We start from the raw sequence: 19,396 nt of genomic DNA on the forward strand, positions 1-19,396 counted from the left end.
ATGCTGTTGTCTCTCCTTCCTGACCCCAGTCGTAGGAGGACTCGGGCAAAGATGTCTTCAGAGTTCATGGAGAACTCTGTCTTTGAACTTCCTAAAAGACAGCAAATGGAAATAACTAGAATTCTACACTCCACTCCTTTGGTTGTCCACGTTTGCCTGACCAGCCACTCAGAGAGCAAGCAACTGGGAGACTCTTTGGGAAAAGACAAGGAAGTGTCAAATATGCAGACTGCCTGGGGCTGAGTGGAGGGTGGAGCTAGGGCTGAGCTATGGCTGTTGTTTTTGTTTGTTTGTTTTTTTATTCGATTTCTAATTCCTGCACTTACACAAAGCTTGAGGCTGTGTTTCTGCCATTATTCTAAGAGATGCATTGCTTTTGTCCTATCCAGACTTCATCCCGTTTGTACGTTCTAGAAAATTTCTCCCAAATCTCAATGGGAAGACTCAATGGGAGCACTCCTTCCTGCAGCTGGCTCCCCTTCAGCATCCTCCCCACCCTGTCCCCTTCAGGTAACCATAGATGCCCCCAGCTCCCCCAGCTGAACCCCCCTCTCTCTGATTTTGTGTCCTTGTATTCTTTCTAAGTGGCAGGCCATAGTAGCACTTTCTTTAGCAGCCTTCTAACTTCTAAGAGGCTTAATAGGCAAGGAGATTGCAGGGCCTTTGACTCTCCCTGAGCCTTAGCCCTAAGTGGTTTATTCTATTAAGCTGATTCTTGGAGGTGGATGGAGCCTTGCTGGTTAAGGAGTTGGGGTTGGGGGAGAGCGGCAGTTAGAATTGGAAGCCAGCACTCCCTCTTCGGCTGCACACCCCCTCTCCTCCCAGCCCAACCCTGCTCCAGGAGTCTGTTTTCAGAGCTATGGGATGGAAGGAGCAGCGCTGAAACTAAGCCAAAGTCCTAGAAATTCTAATAAGTTGGCCCACGTCCCACCCACCCCGCCTACCACTCTGCCTTCCTCTTCTTCACATCTGCCCTTGTTGACCATTTGTTCCTTGCCTCCAGTCTCATCACTTCTGGATTTTTTCCTTCCACCCCTCATTCTGCCTCCATTCCAACTCAAAAGTTGGAGCCACACATGAAGAAATAAGGCATTAAAAAAAATCACGAACTATTGATTCAAAGAGATGAGCCCCATCCAGTCATGGAAAGCAGAAAAAAACCTAGCCTGGTTCAACCAAGACAAGAGTACAGAGTTTTCCTTGATTTTTTTTTTTCCCTTGTTACATACATGTAGGTGAGCCCTCCCCTTCTGACAATCCAACCCACGTTAAGGAGTTTTAGGTTCTCCATTTACTTGTCTTTGTGGTTCCTGGAGGCAGAGGATTGGGAGAGCGGGAGCCGTTGCGTGATTTTCCATCAGTGTGCCGAGAAACTGTGAGAGGTTTTCGTGAGCTGGAAAAATGAAGCTCTGGGACAAATGTGGGAGGGAATCAGGACTGTGAGGACAGGGAAAACACAGGACATTCTTCAACCAGAATTGAGGAGGAAGAAACCCAAAGGGAACAGGGGCCTAAACAGAAGGAGGGTGAACTCAAAGCTGGAGGTGGGAAGAAGACAGTTGGAAGCGTTCCTGGGGACCCTGAATGGCTTTTTTGATAGCCTGCGCCTTGTCATGAAGGCCCGAGGAAGCAGGAGTGTCTGTCTTCACAGAGTTGGCGAAAGTATAAAGAACGAGGGTTTCTTTGGAGGGTGATTTAGAAATATCTGGCTATAAAAAACTTAAATGCAGAGATCTGTTGATGGGATCCAAACCATAGGTGTGTGCATGAAGGTAAAAGCTCTTTATAGTGCTGTTCTTGGTGTGAAAAAAAATCAGTTATGATACATACATATAGTAATGGTATAAGAAGTTGAGATATGTGCTTCTGTGTGAAACAAGGTACAGCGTGTGTGTGTGTCTGTGTGTGTGAATCCCCTTGTAAACAGGAGAGATGGCTCAGTGGATAAAGGTGACTTGAGTGTGATCACTCATGAGACCCATGTGGTAGGAGAGAGCTGTTTCCCATAGTTGTTCTACGACCTCTCTATGCTGTGTTACCCATTTACCCTCTACCCCACAGTAAACAAAGTGTAACAAAGACTGGAGAAATGACTCAGCAGGTAGGAGGACTTGCTGCTCTTCTGGAGGACCTGAGTTTGGTTCCCAGCATCCTCGTGGCAGCTCACGACCACCTGTAACTACAGTCCCAGGGGATCTGATTCCCTGTACTGGCCTCTGTGGGCATCAGGCACATGTGTGACCACACATACATGCAAGCAAAACACTCCTAAGAATAAATAAACCTTTCAAAAAGAAATGTAATACAAACTTTAAAGATTGCTTGTATAGAAAGTCGTGTTTATGTGTATATACACATATAAAGCATTCAGAAGGATATATAAAATGACAGTAAACAGTAGTTTCCTCTGGGAAATTGGAAATACTAGGATGGAAAGAAGGAAATAGTACTTCCTTTTATGCACCTGTGAATAGTACCCGAAGAGATAGTGGGTGCATCTGTGTTGTCCTTATAACTAAAGAATCTAGTTTATGATTTTAGGAAGATAGTTTGGAGATTTTGGCAAATCAAGAACATTACGTAAACCCTCAAGGAAGTCTGGATAAAGCATGGACTTCAATTCATAATACTGTTACCAATACTGACTCATTGGTTTTGACAAATATACCACAATAATATTGGGTGTTAAGAGTAAGGGACAGTGGGGGAGTAAACAGAAATTCTGTACCAGTTTTGCAGTTTTTATTTATGTCTAAGGCTATTCTAAAATAAAATTTTGTTTTAAAACATAATAGGGAAGTTATTCTGGGGCAGCCTTATTCTAGGAGGTGGGAACAATATGGAATATGTTTAAAGATCAAACCTTAAAAACTTGAATTGATAAAATGTGATTCCTCTGGTTCTAAACTAATTATTGTCTCTGTCCCTTTTGTGGCCTGGTGGATGGGATTACAGTCATAAATACTGGGAAATGTTTGGCTTCTTTGTTCTCTTTATAGAAAATTAACTTTCTTTTCTGAATTAGTTTATTAAAACAAACAACAACAAAGAGTTAACTGATGGCCGTTTCCATTTCACCATCCAAAAAAGCAGACTGTTCTCCAGTCTACACCAAGAAGGGAGTTTTGAAAAGAATGAAGAGACAGACTTACGGGTGGCCGCTGCTCATTGCTCTCATCAAGTGAGCAAGGGGACAGGTATGAGGGGTAAAGGAGATCCCATTTAATCAATTCCACTGTCCCCCCGATCTGTCACCATCCCCCATAATTTAGCATAGCAACCCAAGTAGAATGGGTCCAGAAGACAGCGTCCACAGTCACGGCCTCTGTGGGGTCTCTTCTGCCTCACGTGCCATGCGAGTCTGTGTTCTTTGCAGGCATAGTGTCTGGAGACCACGCTCTTGCCATCGGCTCAATAAGACATATGTGTATTTATCTTTCAGCCTCAGACTCTAAAACACAGTTAAGACCGCAAAATTTCCCTTAATGTCGCCAAGAGAGGAAGGTGCGTTGGCTTTACCCCTCGATGCAGTGGAGGTGGTCTCTGGACCCTGTTCTCAGGTGGCCACAGTCTGAGGGGGAAGGTCCTCTGTGGTTGGTCGCAGCTCACTAATTCTTGAGTTCCTGTCCGCGCTTCTAGCGCATCGTGCTTTCGTTATTTGTCTCCTATTTCTCTGACCCAGTTTTGTTTCCAAGGTACTCAGTTTCCTCACATCACAGTACTTAATAATTGGGTGAGCCTTTTTTTTTTTTGTGTGTGTGTGTGTGTGTGTGTTTTGTTATTCTGTTTTTTCTTCCCAATTGTGATGGGCACGTGCGTGTGAGAGAGGACAGAGTACTGTTAGTCATAGGAGCCATAAAACAAGCAGTACGTGGACATGGTGGTGCAGGACTTAATCCCAGCACTCTGGAGGCAGAGGAGTGTCTGCAATCTCTTGAGTTCTGCAGCTTGGTCTATGGAGTGAGACTGTCTTGAAATAAGAACGAAGAAGTCAGTCTGTTTTTCAGTCACGCTGGCAGTTTTGAACAATGTCATTTGTAAAATATTTCTCTTTTCAGAAATGTTTTCTTGGTCTACGCTGAAGAAAAACGTCTGCGGTTACTTTTCATTTTTGATGTGTAAGTGTTCAGTTAGCACATTTTAAAATTACTCATCAACAAACCTTGTTGGGGGTGGTGGGGTAGCTCTGTTGGTATCGTGCTTGCCTGCTACACATAAGGCTCTCAATTTGATACTCAGCACAGTAGAAACAGGGCAAGGTGATGCACACCTCTAATCCCTCTCTGGAGGATCAGGAGTTCAAGGCCATCCTCAGCTGCATAGAAAGATCAAGGCCAGCCTGAGCTACATGAGACACGGTCTCTAAAACAACAAAAAGAAGAGCTAGGTTTGGTGACACATGCCAGTAATCCCAGCACCCAGCAGGAGGAAACAGAAGGATTAGATGTTTATGGTCATCCTTAGTGAAGATTAGATCATGCTTATCGAGGCCAGCCTGAGCTAAACACTCTGTTCTCTTCCCACGAAAAATAGGGGGCTGGGCTGTCACCTAAGGGGAGAATGGAAGGGTTTTTGGATGGACTGGGTCTCTTTCACGTCAGCAGCCTCAGTCAGTGCACATCAGTTCAGAATCTGTTGCCCTCTGTAAGGACCCAGTTACACGGTTCCCCAGCCACCCAGTAGATTCAGACTAACCAATTGCGGGACTTTGTAAAACTGACTTACCTTGGCTCTGCTATTCTTTGTGACTCTGTGTGTGCCCGTGGGGAGGCCAGAAGTCCACACTGACTAGCATTCTTCAGAAGTTGTTTGCCTTTTTTTTTTTTTGAGCCACCACCACCACCACCACCAGGCCTCGCCTTGTTTTTTGAGATAAGGTCTTTCACTGAGATCTGGGGCTTGCTGAGGGTGCTGGTGGCCGTCAAGCCGCAGAGATCATCCTGTCCCCATCATCCCTGTGCTGGGATTATAAATAGAAGGGACCAGCCTGCCTTTCCGCATGGGTGCTCGGGATTGAACTCAGACACTCGGGCTTGGGCTGCAAACTATACTCACTGGGCTGCCTCACCAGGTCCCCAAAGATACTGTTGTTTTGTTGTTGTTGTTGTTGTTTTTCAGTGCTGGAAGTTGAACTCAAGGCCTTGTGTGTGCTATATAAGCGAGTCACACTCTCTGGAATTTTTGTTTGTACTTACATTTTAAAACAGTGCAGTAAGCGGTAAGCTCTAGAGTAGAATGCTTTTCTTTGATATTTGTAAAACTTAATTTGCCTAATAGCTTGCTGCATTTGAATATTTTTAAAAAAATAATCATTCATTTAAAATTATTAATTGCTTGTAGTAAGACTAATGCATTACCCAAGAAAGAAGTTGTAGTTGATTATGACGTGATTGTTTGTCATTAAAACATAGGTGCCACTAGAGTCAGATGTGGTGACACACGCCTTTAGTCTCAGCGCTCAGGAGGCAGAGGCAGGGGGATCTCTGTGAGTTCGAGGCCAGCCTGGTCTACATAGTGAGTTACAGGACAGCCAGGGCTATGTAGAAAGATCCTGTTCCAAAAACCAACCAACCAAACAAACAAACAAACAAAAACCCAAAAAAACACTCCCCCTCCCAAAGGGTTCACTGTCAACCTACCCGGATGTCCTTTGAAATGGTATTTGATTTGTAACAATGAACAAGAGGCAGCTGTATTAGGGCTTGGGTAGAGGGACGGGTTTATTTAGGGCGTTGTTTAGGGGACCATGGTAGTTACGGTAGCAGAGGAGACAGGAACGGGTCAGTGTTTCCAGCCATGGGAAGTCTGGGTTTTATTCTGGGTGCACAGGAGTATGTTAAACAAGGAGAAGTGCCCCTTTGTGATGGATAATGGGCTGGAGCATAGAGATCTGAAAGAAACTGTCCTGTTTCTGGTACCAGAAACCTTGTAAAATCACCATTGCCATAATCACAGTGGGAGACAAGAATGGGACAATGTCCTGTGCTTGTTAAAATAACTTTGGTGCCTTTCCCATAGTTGGTACTCAATAACTAATAAGTAAATCAATCAGACACAACGTGCAGAAACCTAGCCCCAAATAAACAACCTGAAAATGGCAGCAAACCTGCACAGACTAGATCAGCATTGGGTGTTCCCCTCCACAGCTCTCCTCCTTAGTTGAGACGGGGTCTCTCAGTGCAAGAGTCTTCGACGGAAGCTGAGCAATTCTACCTGATTTTAGGAGTTAGGCCTCCTGCCCCTTCATTCTCAGGTTAAAGGACTGCATCCTGAGGGCAGTGCTCCTCCTTCTAGCCAGCATCCACCTTTCTCTGAAAACCACTCCTTGGAGCCCAGGGAGCTCCCGTTTTTACCTAGTTAAATGCCTCGATTAAAAATAAAATCAGAGTTGCTTGGCCCTGTAAATCATTTGACTCTCACTAGTGTAGCTTCGACAGAGGCTCCTGCAGTGACCATTCTGAGATGAGAGTGGACATGGAGACAGCTTTTCTCTTTGATGAAGACATGGCTCCTTCTTTGGGATGTTTCTTCTTCTATTTCTTCTCCTAGGTTTTCTTGCTCTCTATCTCTCTCTGTCCCTCCCCTTTCCCTCTTTCTATGTATGTGTGTTTGTAAAAAAGAAAACAGGTCCAAGAATATACAGAAACTGTCAGCATGAAAGCCAGGGAGGGGCTTGCAGACCAACAGGAAGTAATTTTACCAAGTTTAAGCCCCACTTGAACCTCGTGGTGTCTGACTCCTGAACCTTTGGTGGGGGGGAGTTCAAGCTGAGAGCGCTCTTGACAAAAACATGATTTCCTGGTTCACATCAAAAAGGCTTTAAAAAGACTTCGAAGGCTTTTCCTGGGGACATCAAACGGTCTTTAACAAAGCAGGATGCTGATGAGGTGTCTGCAAATGAACCGATTAGATTCTCCCTGCGAAGCCATGGAGTTGGAAATACAGGAGACCCGATGCCAGTGCCACATACTCACCCTTGGAACCCAGAGGGTCCCCAGTACCTCCCCGAGCCTGCAGCATGACCTTATTTATTAGTAGGGTCACCCAGAAGTACCCCGGGAATTAGACACTCACACTCCTCTGTATTCTCTGTCTTGCCCGAGGCAACGCTTATGTCCCCCAATGAAAGGTGTAAATTAACTTAGAAAAGATAGGTCATCCCTTCGAAAAATTGTCAGTTGTTTGGATGGCTTAGAGCACAGTTTTGCCTATTGAACTAGTCTCGGTCTTTGCTCAGGGGGCTACTGTCTTTGGTATTGGTGTGGCAGGTCAGACAAGGCGGGAGAAGCTCTATGGCTAAGCCAGTGACCAAAACTCCCATCGACTGTGAGAGTATTTGTTGCAGCTGGGTCAGCTACATACGCCTGGCTCTGGAGCCATGCAGCTAAAATATTAACGATCAGCTTGAAGGAGGGACAACTCTGAGGGATCCTCCCTCCCCTATTAGAAGCCATAATTAGCAATTAAAATATATTTAACACGGTTCCAACCAGCAGCTTCTAAATAAATAATTGCCCCTGCTGATTGAACATCTTTTATTTCTGTAGGGTTTTTTTTTTTTTCCTTATCTTTTTTCTCCTGCATAACTTACAGCCCTGTAAATGCTCAGTAGCTGTTAATATGATTCTGTCAATACGTTTACCATGGTGACTTGGGCTGTATTTGGCGAACATTTGAAGAAATCAGTCACTGGTTGGACGGAGAAAAGACAAGCTGTCGATATCCAGGGAGAAATGCTAATAACCCCGGTGACAAATTGTCCTCTGGATTCTCCAAGGGTTAAGAAAAAGCACCTCTCAGACCTGGGAGCTCAGGGCCAAGGGACAGTGACTTGTTAGGAAGCCCAGACAGCTGTCACAGCTCGGCCTTGTCCTTTTCATTGTCTTGCTTTGAGCCTTTCAAAGCTACCCTTGAGTTTCGGAGACAAACAGGCCCGGATTTGAATCCTGACTCCCTTTCCATATAAAGTGTGTGAACTTGAATGGTCTCAGAGCCTGGCTCCTCCATGAGCTGCAGGTTGGGCTACCTGAGAGTCGCAGGAAAGGTCTTACACTAAAGCACTGTTCACATCTGTTCACGCTTTCCTGGCAATGCCCGTAACTCCTCAGTTGCATTAGCAGATAGAAATACTTAGAAACCTCATAGTAGTTGTTGGATAAAAAGATAGGCATATTCATATTGCTGGGATACCTATTTCTTTATGCTTTTAGCACTTTATGATAAATCCTTTCATCTTTGTCAATTTAATAGGTATCTTGTTTCTTTAGTCTGCATTTTCTAGGTTAAGAGTATAATTAAGCTTTATTAAATGTGTATTTGAACACTTAAAAAGAGCTGCCTGGGGTATTGCTGCATGCCTTTAATCCCAGCACTCAGGAGGCAGAGGTAGGCAGACCTCTGAATCCAAGGCCAACCTGATCTACAGAGCTAGCTCCAGGACAGTCAGAGCTACACAGAGAAACCCTGCCTTGCCCTGTGATTACAATGCCTCATGTCTCTTATTAGTTTTGTTTGTTGTTTATTTGTTTAAGGGAGTTCTTACTATATAGCCTTGGCTGTCCTGGAACTCAATATGTAGACCAGGCTGGCCTCTTGAATGATGGGATTAAAGGCATGCACCACTGCTTGCAGCCTCTTACTGGTTTTAAGAGTTCTTTCTATAAGGGCATTCATCCTTTTGTATGCTACAACTAGCAAAGAGAGCAGATAGCTTGGAGGCTTCCATCAGAAGCCAGTCAGGAGACTCACGAGAACCAGAATACCTACTTTGATGCATCCCCTACATAGATCAACTGTGATGGCCACTTTCAAAACTTAAGCTTTAAGCTTTTAATTTGCTGTTGCTCCGTGCACTTCTCTGAGCCAGTGAAGATCATACTTGACTATAAATATATATATATATATATATATATATATATATATCAAAAATGTAAATTCTGGATTAGTTACTCTCTTTAAGTCCAAGACCTACCTATTTTCTAAGGTGAATAAATGGCTCTCCATTTCCTGAGGCTGGCGTGAAAGAATGAATGACGGAGTGGGAAGGTAAGATGAATGACCTCATTGGACAGGAACAGTAAAGAATTTATCTGTCTGTAGTTTTCCATGCCTATGACAAAAATACCTGAGACAAACAATTTAAAAAGAAAGATTTCAGTCCACAGTTGCTTCGCCCTGTTACTCTTGGGCCAAAGGAAAGGCATCATGGGAGGAGGGTGTAGCCGAGGAAACTGCTGGTCCGTGATAGTTTGGAGGGAAAGGGAAAGGAAGGGACCAGAGTCCTAAAACACCGTTCAAAGGCATGCCCAAATAACATGGCTTCCAGTAGAATGGACCTCCAAATGACCGGCTAGTGGGCAGCCTTTAAGACATGGCCTTCAGGGGCCTCTTAGGCTCCAAACCAAAACAATGCACCTCTGAAGAAGTAAAAGAAATACAGTTAAGGTCATACGTAGAAGGATTAGCCTCGGAGACAGCAACGGTTCTCAGAAGAATGACAGCAGTTTGTATGTCCAGCGGAGGACAAAAGCATGTGAAGAGCAAAAACATAACACCGAGGGAAGTAAGAGAGCACAGTGTGGTTTGCACAAGGAACAGCCAACCTGGAATTAGGTCCAGGAGCTTAAATGCTATCGTTACAGTAGTGGAACTTCTCTCGATGTGGTGGCACAAATCTGTAATCCCAGCACTTGGGAGGCAGAGACAGGTGGATCTCTGTGAGTTCAAGGCCAGCCTGGTCTACATAGCACATTCCAGGCCATCCAGGAATACATAGTGAAAGCCTGTCCCAAAAAACAAACTAACTAAACAAAAATCCTCAAAAGTGATTCTGCTTCTTGTGATGGCTTGATGGAGAATGGTCCCTGTAGGCTCATCTATTTGAATACTAGGTCCCCAGGTGGTGGAACTGTTTGGGAGGAGTTAGGAAGTGTGTCCCTGTTGGCGGAGATGTGTTGTTCTGTTGCGGGTTGGCTTTCAGGTCTCAAATGATCCCACTATTCCCAGGTAGCTTTACGTCTCCGCCTCCAAACTGCGGGTCAAGGTGTGATCTCTCAGCTGCTCCACCGTCATGACTCCAAGCCTCTGTAACCATAAGCCCCAAATGAGATGCTTTCTTTTATAAGTTGCCTTGGTCGCGCTGTTTTATCACAGCAACTATCATAGAACACAACGAAGATACTAGTTCTTTCATGCCAGAATAATGACAACACCATTTACCCAGTTATTTTGTCCAAAAAGTTAGGACTCCTCCCTGCTTCCTCTCTTACTGTCCAACCAGCGTACCCTCCTCCTCTGTCCTCTCACCTGACGTAAGTGAGACTTCTCAGAACGGTGGTGGTCCGAACTACGTTGAACCACTTTTGAAACCCAAGTTTTTGAACCCGGGTCCCACACCAGATATCTGTGCCGGTGAGTTTCTCACAGATGTGCACAGCGTCTCTAGACACTGCCCATGTGATGCCCTAAACTCAGCCTGACCAGAGCGTATACATCCTGTCCATCGACCCTGTTTCTGCCCTGTGTGCCTTGCTTTCACTTACGGTGCTGCTGTGGCCTGAGTGGGAAAATGCCCTTGATAGGCGTGCACACACACACACACACACACACACACACACACGTGTGCACACTCACTTCCCAGGTGGTGCTGTCTTGGAAGACTGTGGATCATCTCAACCTTTGTGATTGTTGTCTTGTTTCTCTTTTTACATTTTAATGCCCATGTTTGCATTCCTACATAATATAGCTTAGTTGGAACACTTTTAGACATTTACAAGAGGGAAGCTATGGGTTTTGTATTATTTGTGTTTAATTTCTTCTGTTCATCATTAAGTCTGGGGAACCCATTCAGGGTATTTCATGTGGCTAGAGTTGTTTCATTTTTGTGGCTGTGGATGAGTGAGTATTCACTGATTCATAGACCCACCCTAACAATTGTGTGTGTGTGTGTGTGTGTGTTTGTGTGTGGTATTGTTACTGTTGTAGTTTGAGACAGGGTTTCACTGTATATCCTTGGCTGGCCTGGAGTTCTCTATGTAGACAGGCTGGCCTGGAAATCAGAGATTCTCCTGTCTCTGTCTCACTAATGCTGGGATTAAAGGCATATGCAGCCATGCCTGGTAACATTTTTAGAATTTTCAGATTTTGGCTCCTATGGGAAATGATGCTGTTAACATTTTTTTTAAAACAGGTGTGGTGGGGCACACCTGTAATCCCAGCATCAGGGAGGCAGAGGCAGACAGATCTCTATGAGTTCAAGGTCACCCTTGGTCTACAAAGTGAGTCTAGGACAGCTAAGGCTACACAGAGAAACCCTGTCTCAAAAAAACAAACAAAAAATTTTTAAAATCTGTGCTGATATATAAAATGTTTCTTTATGTCTGGATCAAGGATTAGGGTTTCCTCAATTTTCCTGGTTAATGTTTAATTGCATTCAAAAGAAGTCTTATCAATTTTTCTTTTATTTCTTTTTACTTTATTTAACAGTTAATACATGATGGGCAATACAGATTTTCAAGGCTGTTTATTGCATTTCCTATAATTAACTAACCCCATTCATTTTGTTAGTGTATATTAATCATACAAAACCATGATTTTCATGACATTTTCACACAAGTATGTGGTATAATAAGATCATATTCATACCCCCTTCGTACTCCTTCCCATTCCTCCTCTTGTGCTCTCCTCTCCCTTCCACTTCTCAAGTAGTCCTCTTCATGTCTGTCTGTCCCTTTTAAAAATGTGTCTTTCTAGGAACAGCTTATTGCACTTAACATGATGATCTCCAGTTCTGCTCATTTCCTGTGAATGTATTAGTCTTCCACATGGTTGAATAAAGCTCTACCATGAACTTGCACATTTCCTTTATTCGCTCATATGTTGATTCTATAACTTGGCTGCTTGGTTATGGTAGGTGTTGCCTTCTAATCTTTTTTCCGGTTTTGTGGCTATAGAATTTTTTAGTTTAGTTCTTCTCTACATGTTCCTGGTTACATTTATTGGCCATTTGAATAGTCTCTTTTGAGAAGGACTCATTGAGGATTTTGCTCGGCTTCCCGCTACGTTTTCTCTTTCCTAACATCTTCATGTGTTCTTAGTATCGCTCCTCTAGTTAACTATTGTGCCTGATGAATGTGTCATACATCTACATCTCACACATTCTATCTGTCTTGACTCTATCCCTGTCACCTTAAGCCCTTTTATCACCGGTTACACAGCTCCCTGAGTCTGCGCCTCAGACAAGTCCTATTCTTGTAGGCCTGGCTCTAGACTCTTTCAGTTACTTCCCATTGCATCCCAAACAATGTGAGTGTAAGAGCATCATCCCTGGCTCTCTACCCAGGGTTCCTCATTTCTTACTGGATACTCCCAACCCTTTCCCTCGCCCTCCCTTCTTTCTCCTTTTCCACTTCTGTCTGCCCCTTTTGTTTCCAGAGACAGTTTCACTTCTACTTTCATGTCTCTTCCTCTCTCTCTCTCTCTCTCTCTCTCTCTCTCTCTCACACACACACACACACACACACACACACACATGGTGTCATGTGTCTTTATAAAATCAAGGAACTATGAATAAGAGGGGACATGTGTTTGTCTGTTTGGAACTGATTAATAAGATTGTCTCCAGTTGCATCTGTTTTCCCTGAAAATGACATCATTTCGTGTAGAACCAAATCGAATCCCGCCACCTTTTCTTCATCCAATCCTGTGCTGTTGTTCACCTATGTCGGTTCCATAACTGAGCTACCATGAATAATGCCACAACACTGATGTCAAGTGTCGCTAGCTATGTCGCCTGAGAGATCTCCAGAGGAATGCCGGAAGGGGAGAGGCTGGGTCATGAGGTGGGTCTGTTCAGCTTTTGCTGACTTCCACAGAGTCTGGACTGTTACATTCCCACCAGCATTGGACAAAGATTCCTTCCTGTCGAAATCCTGGGCAGCACTTGTCTTCTCAATGACTGGGTGAGACAGACTCCTAATGTCATCTTAATTTGTTCTCGTCTGTTGGCTGGTGAGGCTGGACGTGTTTCCATACGGGTTTCTGGGCCGCTTGTAATTCATCTTTTGAGATTTCGTTAGCGCATTTTCAGTTGAATTGTTTGACTTCTCATTTGGGTTTTTGAGTTCTTTGTATACTCTGGATACTAATCCTCTGCCAGAGGACATGGCAGGGATTTCCTCTCATTGTTTAGGCTGCCCCTTCACTCTGTGAACTGTTTCCTTTGCTGTACAGACGCTCTTTGTGATTTCATGACATCCCATTTGCTAGTGGTTGGCATTGTTCCTTGAGCAATGGAGTCCTGTTCAGAAAATCCTTGCCTTATTCCTATATTTCAAGTGTTTGGTCCTGTTTTTCCCTCTGACAGTTTCCGAGCTGCCAGGTCTAAAATTAAGTTTCTCCATCTGTTTCTGGTTGATTTTTGTAAAAGATGAGAGAGATGGGGATCTAGTTCCATTCTTCCCCATGTGGATATCCAGTATTCCCAGCAACATTTGTTGAAGAGGCTGCACTTTTCACCTCTGTCAAAAATCAGGGGTCTGTGGCTTCATGGATTTATGTCTTTTTCATCCCACTGATATAGAGTCCATTTTTATGCTACTGCCATGCTGCTTTTGTTAAGATGTCTCTATAGCATAACTTGAAATCAGGTATGGTTTGCTTAGGATTGCTTTGACTATCAGGAGAGATGGTGTTTGCCCAGCCTGAAACCTTGTCACTCTGGTGAAAGTATTGTCATAGTGACATACTTCCAGAGTAAACAATTTTAAGAATGTTTTTTTCCAGCTCTGTGAAGAATAACATTGGAGTTCTGGTGGATTGCAGTCAATCAGTTGATAGCTGTTGGTAATTGTGGCCATTTTCACAATTTTACTTCTCCCACTCCTTAAGTGCAAGTGGTCATTCCATTCCATCTTCTAGTGTCTTCTGTTTCTTTCTTTGGTGTTTCAGAGTTTTCATTACAGAAGACTTCCTGGGTTAGGTTTATCCAAGATTTGTTTGTTTGTTTTGCCTACTCATTTTTCTTCTTCTCTTTTCATTGGTTAAATTTGTTCTTTGACAATTGTCCACATGTCTGTAACACATCCTGGCTGCTCTCAGCACACTCTCTCTTACTTTACTCATCTTTTTAACTGTACAAAATACTTTGTATTTTGATAACATCTTTTCTAAAACGCTCTTCTCATTCATCCCTAACTCTGCACTGTTTGTCCTTCCGCTAAACAGCAGGCTGGCCTCAAATCAGGTATCTGCCTGCTTCTGTCTCCAGAGTCTAGGGATCAAAGGCCACACCTGGCTACCGTATTAAATTTTATTCTTTCTGTGCCTCTGTCTCTGTCTGTCTCTGTCTCTGTCTCTGTCTCTCTCTCTCTGTGTGCGTTTGTTTGTGTCTTCCTCCTTCCATGTTCCAAGCGCTGGGATTACAGGCATGAACCTTCAGAACCAACTTCAGGCACTGAATTTAAAGAGAAACAAAACTGATTACATTTTTCTCATGAGGGTGAAATTGTACATAAAAACCAATTTAAAGCAACAGGTGTGGGGCTGGAGAGATGGCTCAATGGTTATGAGCACTTCCTGCCCTTGCAGAGGACCCAGGTTCAGTCCCAGCACCCATGTGGCAGCTCATAACCATCTGTAAGTCTCATTCCAGAAGTTCCAAAGCCGTCTTCTGGCCTCCTCGCCACTCCCCACACAGGATGAACATACTTCCAATCACGGAACACTCATACACATAAAGCAAACAAAAAATGAAACGAATCTAAGAAAGAGAAGTCATTATTTAGAAAGACATGAACAACTGTAAAGTTTTCTGTTGGCGTTGGGCAGAAAGATGCAACAGTAAAGGCAGGGAGGCCTAACTTGTTTGTTCATAACAGGATGGAGAATGGTATACAGTACCAGAAGACACTGTTTTTGGAGGGGATTGTTTGCGTGTGAATGTGGCCAGGAAAATGAAAGTCCAAGGAACACAGTGACGCTGGCTGGATGCCTGAACTGAGCTTTTTGCCGTCACACTGCAACCCTGTGGAAACCCAACTGAAACTCCCCCGCTCACACAGTGTCTGTTCCCTGGGAGAGTCACGCTTAAGTTGCTTTTGATGAGACTCTTCAGGTGAAATGGGTTTAGGGAGTGTGGTGGCTCATAGCATGATCCCAGCATTTGGAGGCTGAGGTAGGAGGATTGTCATTAGTTCAGAGCCATCCTAGGCTACCAAAAAAAGGATGCCTGATGTGCTCTCGAAGACAAAGCTTCAGCGACCTGTAACCTCTGAGCTCTCCCTCCACGTTCTCTCCTCCTTAAGACAAGGCGTCGCATGGAAGCGGGAAACGGTGGTGCTGTCCATGAAAGCGATAACCTTGGTCTGCTCCGCATTCTGTTTCCTGAAAGCAAATTATCTCTCTAAATTTCAGTGCTCTATTAGTGGTAATAAATAACCGTGAGCCTCGAGGTTGACATCTTGGTTAGGAACCAAGACGGGCACCATGGTAGATGCTCACAGGAAGAAGAAAGGCTTTGGAGCCCTCCCAACTGTGACTCATACTGCGGCTCCATCATGGCCCCGCCACCCTGCTGTAGCCACCTAGTATGTGACTTTCATCTGAAAGAGGGTTATCTGCTTTACAGTTACCACTGGTGGTGCTGGGGATGTAGCTCAGTGATAGAACATTTGCCTAACATGTCCAAGGCCTTGAATCTGACTCCCGTGACCAAATTCACACGCGCGCACACACACACACACACACACACACCTTCACACTTTGGCAATTAGAAATAGGTCTGAAAACACACAATGCACTTCACGCCTCCTAAATAGCCTCCTGCCAGAGTTTTTAGGGCACCAGCATCTGTGTTCTGGATCACTCAGCAGCCTTCTAACTGGTTTTCTTCAGTCTTTTTGGTGTATCGATCAGAGCAAGGGATAGTGTCAGAGACCAGCTTGGGCCCTTGACAGGTGTGTCCCTGGTGTGGAGATGGACAAGTAACTGCCGTTTACCTAGTGGCTCGTATGACTTGGCTCATATGGCTTTTTAGTTTTTTGAGACAAGGTTTCTCCTTGTAGCCCTGGCTGTCCTGGACTCCATTTGTAGACCAGGCGGTCCTCTAACTCACAGAGATCCACCTGCCTCTGCCTCCGAAGTGTTGGGATTACAGGCATGCGCCACGAGGCCTGGCATAGCATGCATTTTTGTGTGTTCTCTTGTTTAGTCCTCATGGTAAGCCTATGAGGTATCACCGTCCTATGACTTAGTAGTTCTATTTATAGTTTTGGGTTTTTGTCTTGTTTTGTCTTAGACAGCATCTCACGTAGCCCTGGCTTGCCTCAAACTTCATATGTAACAAGATGACCTTGAACGTCTATTCCTCTTGCCTCCCTATCTTTCAAGTGTTAAGATTACACATAAAATCCACATCTGGTTTTTAGTGCTGTGCTGGGATCAAACCAAGGCCACTGAGAGTGCTAGGGAAGCACTCTACCAACAAAGCTATATCCCCAGTCTCATTCTAGAAACAAGTAGCTTGCCAGTAGCTGCTCTGCTAGGGCACCAAGAGTTGTGTGTCTGGCTCGGGAGCCACCTACCTCATGCCGCCTGTGAGTTCAGAACCTGGTGCTGCTCAACATCCTAAGCCTCTGGCCCACTGGCTGGGTCTGCTGTGCCTGCCACACAGCCTCCCAGTGACGTGGCTTTGCGCATCGCTTAGCTGCCGGGAAACGAGAATGGATGTGAGTATCTGATCTGCCTTTGTGTGTATCAATAGACTGACACGCTAGCTGCACCATCCTGTTTCATGATTGTGTGAGTGCCGTTGATCCTCCCTGGGCTCAAGTCTGAGTGGATTGAGTTTCAGGACCAGCAAGGCTGAGGGCCAACTCTGGGTGTTATCAGAGTTCAGGAAATACCACACGGAATGAGCTTTTGACAGCCAGTTTGTCATACCCAGCCACAACTTTATGACGGCAGCAGTCAACCTTGATGGCAGTGATGAAAACTCTGTCATTTGTGTGAAACCTGGCTTCTTTCACAGACTTTGAGATCATAACAAAAACAGAGTCTTGGTGTCCTGAGAGCTGGGCTAGTCTTTGTTTACGGCTGTTCATTTCTTGTTTTCTAGGGCAGTCAGTCAACAAACACATTTTGAGCCCTCTAACAAGAGGAATACAAAACAACTTAGGATTTTGGCCTTGCTTTAAAGAGGCTTACAGTATAATTGGAAATGTTAGATATTTTTAAAAGACCAACAATTAACAATACCAACTCACAGTCCTTCACATAAGCAGCCTACGAATCTCAGGAAGTGAATATTTGACATAGCGTGTGTCTGGCTTTCATGCAGGAACTTGAAAACTATTTCATGGCTAATCTTATTACCTTCGCTATTGCCGTGATAAAACACCATGACCAAAGGGACTTATAGAAGAAAGAGTTTCTAGGGGAGTGGCTTACATTTTCAGAAAGTTACAGTCCATGACCATCTTGGCAGGGAGCATGGTAAAAGGCAGGCACGGTGCTAGAGTAGCTGAGATCTACATCTGGACAAGCATGAAGTAGAGAGAAAGAGAGAGGAGGGACGGAGGGAGAGAGAGAAAGCTTACAGGGAATAGTGGCCTGGACTCTTTAAACCTCTTTAAAGTCCATTCCTAGTGACACACCTCCTCCAACAAAGCCACACCTCCTAATCCTTCCCAAACAGTTCCACCAGCTGGGACCAAACATTCAGATAGATGAACTACAGGGGTTATTCAAACCACCACAGCTGAGTACCACAGGCTGGCCTAACAGACACCTCTCTCACATAGACAATAACCCGTCCATATCCAACTCCAGACTACTCTCAGAAGCTGCAAGACTCATGGCATCCAGCCACCCACTGAAAAGCCCCACCCCAATGACTGTGTCATGAGAGCCTTAAACTTAACATGTCCAAGTGCATCCTATGAGCTCTCCTTCTTTGGAAAAGGAGTATGACTTAAAAGTCAGAGCAGAGGGCTGGGCTCCGTCAAGTTGAGATTCCACACACAGATGCTGGTGGCCTGCAGTGGCCTGTCTGTGATTCTATCCTTGGGAGGCTAAGCTTCCCTAGAACAAGCTGGCTAGCAAGACCAGCCGTCAGGAAGAGCTCTGGGTTTGATTGAGAGACCCTGTCTCAAAGAATAAAATGGACACACTATCAAGGAAGATTCCCAATATCAACTTTGGGCTTCCACAAGCACATGTTCATACATATCTATATGCATGCAAACATAAACACACACACATGTTCCCCCCCACACACACACACATTAAAAAGAACAAAGTTGGGATGAAGGCGTGAATGAGCTTTGGCTGAATAGCCTGGGGACAGTCTCTTCCTCCTCTTTCTTTGAGGGAATTTAAGCTTGTGTTCAGTGCTAGATGAAATAATGGGTTCAAAACATTCAATTCACTGCCACACAGAAGAGTCATTAAATGTTAGCTACTATCTGGAATTTCCCTTTAAATTCTCTCTTGTTATTTGGCAACAAAGCTACTGTCTGCTATGGTCCTTTCCACCACATTTTCATTATTTTACCAAAAGTTGTCTGTTCCTCAATTTCCATCGGCTGCATTCATTTTCCGGCTGCTCAAACAGCACCTACTAAATGCCATGCTTTCCAGCAAGCACTGAACCAACTGAGTCATCTCTTTTATTGTTTGTTTGATTTTCTCAATACTTATTCTTCCTCTGCGTATGGGTATTTAGCTTGCATGTGTGTCTGTGCACCACATGTGTGCCCGGTGCCAGAGGTGGTCAGAAGAGGGTGTTAGATCCCCTGGGCCTAGACTCAGTTATGCACGGTTGTGAGCCGGCAGGTGGACCCTGGGTCCTCCGGAAGAGCAGCCAGTGCTCTTAACAGCAGGGCCATCTCTCCAGCCCCTTTGTGTTATTCTTTTACAGCTTTCACTTTCTGTGTTTACTACTAATTGCTTTCACGTATTTATCGACCAGTTCTTACATGATCGTTTATATTATTTGCCTATTTCTCTACTAAGGTGTTTTTTTTTCCCCCTTTTGATATGAAAGCTCTCACCCTAACATGACAATATTAATTCTTTATCCATTGTATAAACTGCGATTTTTTACCAGCCAGTGTCCTGTCCTCGTTGATGTTGTCACATTGTCAGAAGGTTTTTAACTTATAAATTATAAACGTATTTTAGAGACAAAGCCTCTCTAAGTATCCCCAGAAGGCCTGGAATTCACTATTTAGACCAAGCTGGTATTGAGCTCACAGAGATCCAGCTGCCTCTGCGTCCCCAGTGCCAGGCTGTATCTCTCTTCTTTTTAACATTTTTAATATTATTTTATTTTGTGCGTGTACGTGCGAAGTCACTTATGAGGATGCCAGAGCTAGCTTATGGTCCTCAGTTCTCTCCT

The 19,396-nt window shown here is 44.4% G+C and overlaps 1 protein-coding gene and 1 long non-coding RNA gene across 6 annotated transcripts in view; both read left to right on the forward strand.

Moving 5' to 3' along the window:
- Positions 1-19,396, forward strand: part of Rnf220 (ring finger protein 220) — a 219,281-nt gene that overhangs the window by 22,569 nt on the left and 177,316 nt on the right. The window lies entirely within an intron of this gene.
- The window catches only part of LOC132653027 (uncharacterized), a 40,506-nt gene continuing 24,098 nt past the window's right edge, over positions 2,989-19,396 (forward strand). Inside the window, exons 1-2 of the long non-coding RNA XR_009590660.1 lie at positions 2,989-3,197; positions 4,059-4,118. This is a non-coding gene — a long non-coding RNA (uncharacterized LOC132653027). The remainder of the gene's footprint in view (positions 3,198-4,058; positions 4,119-19,396) is intronic.

The sequence above is a fragment of the Meriones unguiculatus genome, chromosome 3 (genome assembly GCF_030254825.1).
Source record: "Meriones unguiculatus strain TT.TT164.6M chromosome 3, Bangor_MerUng_6.1, whole genome shotgun sequence".
Classification (NCBI taxonomy): Eukaryota; Metazoa; Chordata; class Mammalia; order Rodentia; family Muridae; genus Meriones; species Meriones unguiculatus.